The following is a 7,938-nucleotide window of genomic DNA, read 5'->3' as shown; positions in this document are numbered from 1 at the left end:
CTAGATCTCCTAAAGTCCACCACCATCTCCTTGGTCTTGGTGATATTGAGACGCAGGTAGTTTGAGTTGCACCATATCACAAAGTCCTGTATCAGTTTCCTATACTCCTCCTCCTGTCCATTCCTGACACACCCCACTATGGCCGTGTCATCAGCGAACTTCTGCACATGGCAGGACTCCGAGTTATATTGGAAGTCTGATGTGTACAGGGTGAACAGGACCGGAGAGAGTACGGTTCCCTGCGGCGCCCCTGTGCTGCTGACCACCGTGTCAGACCTACAGTCTCCCAACCGCACATACTGAGGTCTATCTGTCAAGTAGTCCACTATCCAATCCACCATGTGAGAGTCTACTCCCATCTCCGTTAGTTTGTGCCTTAAGATCTTGGGCTGGATGGTGTTAAAGGCACTAGAGAAGTCAAGGAATGTAATCCTCACAGCACAACTGACCCCCTCTAGGTGAGAGAGTGATTTGTGCTGCAAATACGTGACAGCATCCTCCACTCCCACCTTCTCCTTATACGCAAACTGAAGAGGATCCTGGGCGTGCCTGGTTTGTGGCCTCAGATTCTGTATTATCAGCCGCTCCATGGTCTTCATCACGTGCGACGTCAAGGCAACAGGTCTGAAGTCATTCAACTCCGTTGGTTGTGGTTTCTTCGGTACCGGGACAATACAGGATGTTTTCCACTGTCTGGGTACTCTTCTCTGCTCCAGGCTCATGTTGAAGATGCGCTGTAGTGGTTCTCCCAGCTCAGTCGCACAGGCCCTCAGTAATCGTGGGGAAACTCCATCCGGTCCAGCCGCCTTGCTGGTACAGATCTTCCTCAGTTGACCTTCCACCTGTGCAGCCGTAATCCTGGGCGTGGGCAAGGTCTCCTGTGAGTGGCTATTTTCCTGTGAGGGAAGTAAGCCTGGTGTGGATTTTTGCGGTGAGGATGAGATTGAGCTGTCGAACCTGTTGAAGAAGTTGTTCAGCTGGTTCGCTTTCTCCACATCTCCACTTATGTTCGCCCCCCGCTTTGCACCGCATCCGGTGATGATCTTCATCCCATCCCACACCTCCTTCATGCTTTTTTTCTGCAGCTTTTGTTCTAGCTTCCTCCTATACTGCTCCTTTGCCCCCCTTATCTGTACTCTGAGTTCCTTCTGAACTCTTTTAAGCTCCAACCGATCACCATCTTTAAAGGCCCTCTTCTTCTGGTTTAGGAGGCCTTTGATGTGACTAGTGATCCAGGGCTTATTATTGGGATAGCAGCGAACAGTTCTAACAGGGACAACTGCATCCACACAAAAGTTAATATAGTCCGTTGTGCATTCAGTGACCTCCTCAATGCCCCCACATAGCCCCCCTTGCAGTACATCCCAGGGATGAAGCAAGAAGCCAGGAGATGATGGGTAGCGGTAAAGGATTGAAGAAGCAGGAATCAACGAAGAGAGGACACTGTGTCATGGAATAAAGGGAAGAAAGAGGAGGACCAGAACGAAGTGATGACCAGTTGAGGGAAGAAAATGAGTGAGAAGGTAACAAGAATAGGGAGTTCAGAAGGAGAAAAGCACGGAGTGGAGTAACTACTGCAAGTTAGAAAAATCAGTGTTCATGACATCAAGTTGGAAGCTATCCATAGGGAACAAAAGTCGTTTTCTCCCCCAAACTAATTTTGGCCTCTTCGCAGCAGTAGATTAGGCCATGGACAGACATGTCAGTATGGTTATTGGAAGTCAATTTGAAATTGGTATCAACCGGGAGATCTTGACTTTTCCTACAGACAGAAGATTCTCGATGAAGCAGTCCCACAATCTACCATGGGTTTGACAAAGCGGCACCCCTCCACCCCAATTTGCGTCAGTCTTACTAAGTGGTGTCCAAATCTGACATGACATCACTCTCAGCAATGCTGTCAGGAAACAAAGCACAAGACACAACATGATGTGAACTAATAATCAAATCTGTCAAGCAGGTGTACTGAAACTAATAACAGCAAAATCTTAAAATAATTTAAAAGATTTAAAATCCTTGAAACAACTACTAATGTTAACAAATCTGCAAATTATTCCCTTGCACCTGTTTCTCACTAAACCAATGGAATGGTTTAGTGCCGTGTATAATCAGAAACTGTGAAAACCCCAAAAGGTGAAAGGACTTCAGAGTGGAATTGCTCCCTGGGTGGGTATCGTGAACAAGGGATCATGGTTATAAAATTTCAATGAACAAATTGGAAAATATTTAAAGTATTCTTTCATGAAGAAGCTAACTGTAATCCAGGACATGAGAGAGAGAGAGAGAGAGAGAGAGAGAGAGAGAGAGAGAGAGAGAGAGAGAGAGAGAGAGGGAGAGGGGGGGTAGAGAAAGAAAGAGAGAGAGGGTGAGAGAGAGGGAGAGGGAGAGGAGAGGGAGAAGGAGAGGGAGAGGGAGAGATAGAGAGAGAGAGGGATCTGCTTCTGTGACAAAAGGCTTTGCTTCTTGGGGGTGAAGGGCTTATGGGTGGTTGTAATCAAGATCAAGGGCTGGCTGCACTCATCATGTTTCTCGATGTGATGTAGTCTAACCTCAATCGGTGCTGTCCCGACAGAGATATTTGGGTAAAATCTCTCCCTCCAATATATTCACACTAATTTTCACACTAAGCAAAAGATAACTAATGGGTAAAAATTAAACAGAATATAATTAAAACCACAGATTACATACTTTACTGTTTGCAATTTATGTGCGCTTGAACTCATAATGCCTGTTGAATTCCTTTGAATTTAAAAGCACTTGCACCAAGGTTACAGAATAATTCTTAAGACACACAAATGCACCTGCAAACAAGTTTGCTGTCATACATTTCCCTGAATGAGTATACGCGTACCCCTCTGCTGTCTCAAATGGTTAGTAACCACCCTCTGCAATGAACAGCCATGTCTCACCAAATTAACACAGCAATGTCTAGTTTCTTACATCAACACACATGCACTTAGTCACACCACATTACTTTCATATATACCACTTCAGCTCTCTGCCATGTTTGTCATACTTCATGATCCCTTGGTCACCTTCCTGAAGAGAATCAAGCGTGAACGCAGATTTTGAAAACACTCAACCACTCAGACTGCTGAGATCTCAGACCAAACGATGGGTCACCAGCGAATCTCGCACGAGCGCCCTCCCCCAGCCACCCAGTGACCCAGTGTTGCAACTTCACCAGACAGCGACTGAAGCTAGTGGATTTAGAGGTGTTTTATTCAATAAAAGCGAGCAGCAGACTTCATATTGAGATACTTGGAAGAAGAGGACTCCTGCCCCAATATTACATTACATTTTTATCTGCCAGAGATCAAAAGTAACTGCAGGACAAATCCATAGTTACAATGTATCTACAATGCTTCCTTTGAATTACATATAGCTTTCACAAACCTGCTTCTTCGCACCCATACTCCAGACACCCAAATTGAATGTTAAATCAGTATTGCCTGGTTTGCAATCAAATGCTGGCTATGTCTGCAGGAGAACTAAGTCAAGTCGAGTGAAATCACTTTTATTATCATTTCGACCATAACTGCTATGTACAGTACATAGTAAAAATGAGACAAAGTTTTTCAGGACCATGGTGTTACATGACACAGTACAAAATCTAGACTGAACTACGTAAAAAAAACCACAGAGAAAAAAAACCCAGCTACACTAGGCTACAGACCTACCCGGGACTGCATAAAGTGCACAAAACAGTGCAGGCATTACAATAAATAATAAACAGGACAATAGGGCAGTAAGGTGTCAGTCTAGGCTCTGGGTATTGAGGAGCCTGATAGCTTGAGGGAAGAAACTGTTACATAATCTGGTCGTGAGAACCCGAATGCTTTGGTGCCATTTTCCAGACGGGAGGAGAGAGAAGAGTTTTTATGAGGGGTGCGTGAGGCCCTTCTTAATGCTGTTTGCTTTGCGGATGCAGCGTGTAGTGTAAATGTCGGGGTCTTGCTATCTGAGATGGTGCAATTTCCGAACCAGGCAGTGATGCAGCTGCTCGGGATGCTCTCAATACAACCCCTGTAGAATGTGATGAGGATAGGGGGTGGGAGATGGACTTTCCTCAGCCTTCGCAGAAAGTAGAGACGCTTTTGGGCTTTCTTTGCTATGGAGCTGGTGTTGAGGGACCAGGTGAAATTCTCCGCCAGGTGAGCCCCAAGAAATTTGGTGCTCTTAACGATCTCTGCCGAGGTGCCGTCGATGTTCAGCGGGGAGTGGTCGCTTCGTGCCCTCCTGAAGTCAACAACCATCTCTTTTGTTTTATTGTTCTATTGTTCAGGGCTACATTTAAAATTCAATCTACAATCCATGTTCACGTCTGGAGATTGGTTACCGGTGAAATTAATATTTGCTAGACACCTTAACTCCGCAATACGCCGTAGCAATGTAACTGGGCTAGAGTTTCCTATCAAACCGCGTATGGACATGAATACAAAAGTGGACTGATTGCTGGCTCAGAGCGAAGTGTTAACTGGCAGCCCGCGTGAATAACTGATCAAGAAAGGCACTTTGAATTTGCAGTACAGGTTTCAGCACAAGAAAACAATCACTTTCTCTTTGAGATTCGTAGCCGAAAATGTCAAGGAAAAGCCGAGCGGGTTTTCAGACCCTTCTGCTGTATTTTCTAACGTTTTTTTCCGCACGGAGTCCCAGCCCTGAAGCTGCCAGAATCCTTGCCATCTCCGCAGACTGGAGCCACTGGATCATCATGAAATCCCTACTCCTGGAACTGGTGGAGAGGGGTCACGAGGTGACGGTGCTGAGGGGCAGCAGTTCGCTAAGGATTGAGGCAACGTCCGAAAATTTCACCATGGAAACTATCCGTATTTCGGGAGAACAGGCACAGGAGGCTGTTATCGAAGACAAAGTTCATGATTTTATCTTCAACTTCTTATATGTGGAAGATGGTTTTCTCTCCAGCATCTCCGCTGTCCGCACCTTGATAGGAACGTTCTCCTTCAATTTTGAACTGATTTCTCCGTTCATTCAGGGACTGTTCGAGGATCGCGCTTTGATGGATCGGCTGAAAGCTGGGGGGTTTGACGTGATTTTGGCCGACCCTTTCCATGCAGCCGGTGCCATGCTGTCCCATGTACTTAACACTTCATTGGTGTTTTTCGGCAGGTGGACGATATCCGAGGACCTCCACTTAAGCTTCGCCCCGTCGCCACTTTCCTTTGTGCCCATGTTCAATTCGCGTTTGAGCGACAGAATGTCGCTTGTGGACAGATTGAAGAACGTCTTAGTGTACGGAATGTCTAAATTCATAAGCCACTTCTACGTTTACCCAGCTTACAATCGGCTTTGTCAGCTTTACCTCAATGATGAAATTACCGTGGAAGAACTTTATCGAAAGGTTGATATCGTCTTAATGAAGGTTGATTTTGTTTTTGAGTATCCCCGGCCGACCATGCCAAACCTGATTTACATCGGAGGTATCCAGTGCGGTCCGGGTCGACCGCTCCCTGCTGATCTGCAGCGATTCATGGACAATTCTGGCGAAGATGGCGTGGTGATCTTCTCCTTCGGAAGTATATTAGGCACTATTCCTCCAGAAGCGGCGAGTGAAGTTGCGGCAGGACTGGCCAGACTCTCACAGAGGGTCATCTGGCGGTATATTGGAGCGCTACCCCCGAATTTAGGAAACAACACGAAAATCTTGAGCTGGTTTCCACAAAATGATCTGCTGAGTCATCCGAAGACAAGAGCGCTCATCACGCACGGCGGTGAAAATGGGCTTTATGAGGCCATTTATCATGGGGTTCCCGTGGTTGGTATTCCAATTTTTTTTGATCAATATGATAACCTTAAGCGTCTCAAAACCCGAGGAGCAGTGGTCATGTTAGAATTGGCTCACATTAAAAGCGATGATATTTTCCATGCAGTGAAGACAGTCATCGAAAACCCTTCCTATGCAGAGAACATGAAACGATTATCCGCCTTGCACCGGGACGTTCCAGTGCGGCCAATGGAGCTGGCTGCTTTCTGGATTGAATACACAATAAGGCACCGGGGGGCTCCTCATCTTAGAGCCGCGGGTAATGATCTGCCATTCTATCAGTACCACTTACTGGATGTGTTTACTATTATTGTGGTTTTCATAGGGCTTTTCCTTTATCTTGTATTTAAATTACTTAATGTTTTACTTGTCAAGTTGTGTTCGGGGAGGAAGAGGAAAAGGGACTAAATGAAGGGAGTTAGAGAAAGAATTTTCGTTCATTTTCGAAATCTTTTTCAAAGCTGCAGAACATTTTCTCTGATATCAATAGCCAAGCACAACTAAATCTCGTTTAGCAGCAATACTGTTTTGCTACTCTTATTGCCAAATTGATCAATATCTTATTCCCCAACGTTTTGCTTCATCGATCCACTTTTCCCGACTCAGTTGAAGTGCATAGATCCCATTGGAAAACCTTTTGTTTCTGCCCTCCATCTTGCTTCCCTTCTATGTTTCTGTTTGCCAGTACACAAGAAAAATAATTCTCATTCAATCAGTTTATTAATAGCCGATAGTCTCTAAATATTAAGCTACCAGCCCGAATATAATCCACATGTTAGTGTTCTCGACTAGGGAAATCAAATTAAAAATTAGTAATGTTATGCTGTTAGATAACGTGCAGTTGATGCTATCCGTGGAGTAATGTAGTCTGTCCTGATCTAGATATTTGAAATATAAGAACTTCAGTAGCATGGGTGGTATGTCTTAAAAAGCAAGGCGGAACAGACTAGATTTGCGTATGCCGAAGTTAGGAAGAGTAAAAGGCGTCGTGATTGAAATGCAAAATCCTGATAGGTCTTTCTGAGTGGACATGGAGAGGACGGTTACTCCTCTAGGAGAATCTGTTACTGATGGTCACTAAGTTAAAATAAAGGTTTCAAAAATAAATCAGTTGGAATTTTGTCTCACTGCCAATAGTGACTCTGATTTTCTACGTGAAAGCGTGGCGGTAGCTGAGGTATATTGATAATTCAATCTGATTTGAACTAGTTTCGACCAGACCCCTGTTCAAACGTGCGTTTTGCCGTCGGTCTCCACACATAGCGGGCGAAGTTCAAGTGTAAAGTCGATCGTCCAAAATGCTAACTTATAAAAACCTGTCCAGTGAATAAAAAACAGAAATAAATTTAAAATAAACAGCGGAATTGTTGCGCTACGTCTACGCTGAAGTCAGAATAAGAAAGCGACGGAGGGCGAGTAGTACATTTGGCGGGGAACTGGTGAGAGCAGGTGAGGGAGAAGGTAGGAGGGTGGGGTAATGGGGATGAAGCAAGGAGCCAGGAGGTGATGGGTAGCGGTAAAGGATTGCAGAAGCAGGAATCAACGAAGAGAGGACACTGACTCAGGGAATCAAGGGAAGAAAGAGGGGGACCAGAACGAGGTGATGCCCAGGTGAGGGAAGGAAATGAGTGAGAAGGTAACAAGAATAGGGAGTGCAGAAGGAGAAAAGCGCGGTGAGGAGTAATTAGTGGAAGTTAGAGAAATCGGTGTCACGTCATCACATTGGAAGCTATCCATCGGGAACAAAAGGCGTTTTTTTCCCCCGTAAACTAATTTTGGCCTCTTCGCAGTAGTAGATTAGGCCATATGCCACATGTCAGTATGGAAATTGGAAGTCGATTTGAAATTGGTATCCACCGGGAGATCCTGACTTTTCCTACGGACAGAAGGTTCTCGACGAAGCAGTCCCACAATCTACCACGGGTTTGACGAAGCGGCAACACCCCCCCCCCCCCCCAATCTGTACCAGGTTTATGAAGTGGTGTCCAAATCTGACGTAACATTACTCTCAGTAATGCAGTCAGGAATCGAAATACAAGACACAATTCGATGCGAACTAGTAATCAAATCTGTCATGCAGGTTTACTAAAACTAATAACAGAAAAATCCTAAGGTAGTTTAATAAACTTAAAATCCTTAAAACAACTACGTAC

The 7,938-nt window shown here is 45.0% G+C and overlaps 1 pseudogene; it reads left to right on the top strand.

Moving 5' to 3' along the window:
• The first annotated feature begins 4,365 nt into the window (after nucleotides 1–4,365).
• Nucleotides 4,366–6,892, top strand: LOC140735508 (UDP-glucuronosyltransferase 2C1 pseudogene; annotated as a pseudogene).
• The last annotated feature ends 1,046 nt before the right edge of the window (nucleotides 6,893–7,938 follow it).

The sequence above is a fragment of the Hemitrygon akajei genome, chromosome 11 (assembly GCF_048418815.1).
Source record: "Hemitrygon akajei chromosome 11, sHemAka1.3, whole genome shotgun sequence".
In the NCBI taxonomy this organism is placed as follows: domain Eukaryota; kingdom Metazoa; phylum Chordata; class Chondrichthyes; order Myliobatiformes; family Dasyatidae; genus Hemitrygon; species Hemitrygon akajei.
Note: the sequence above shows the minus strand (reverse complement) of the source record. Positions and strands in the feature narration are given on the sequence as shown.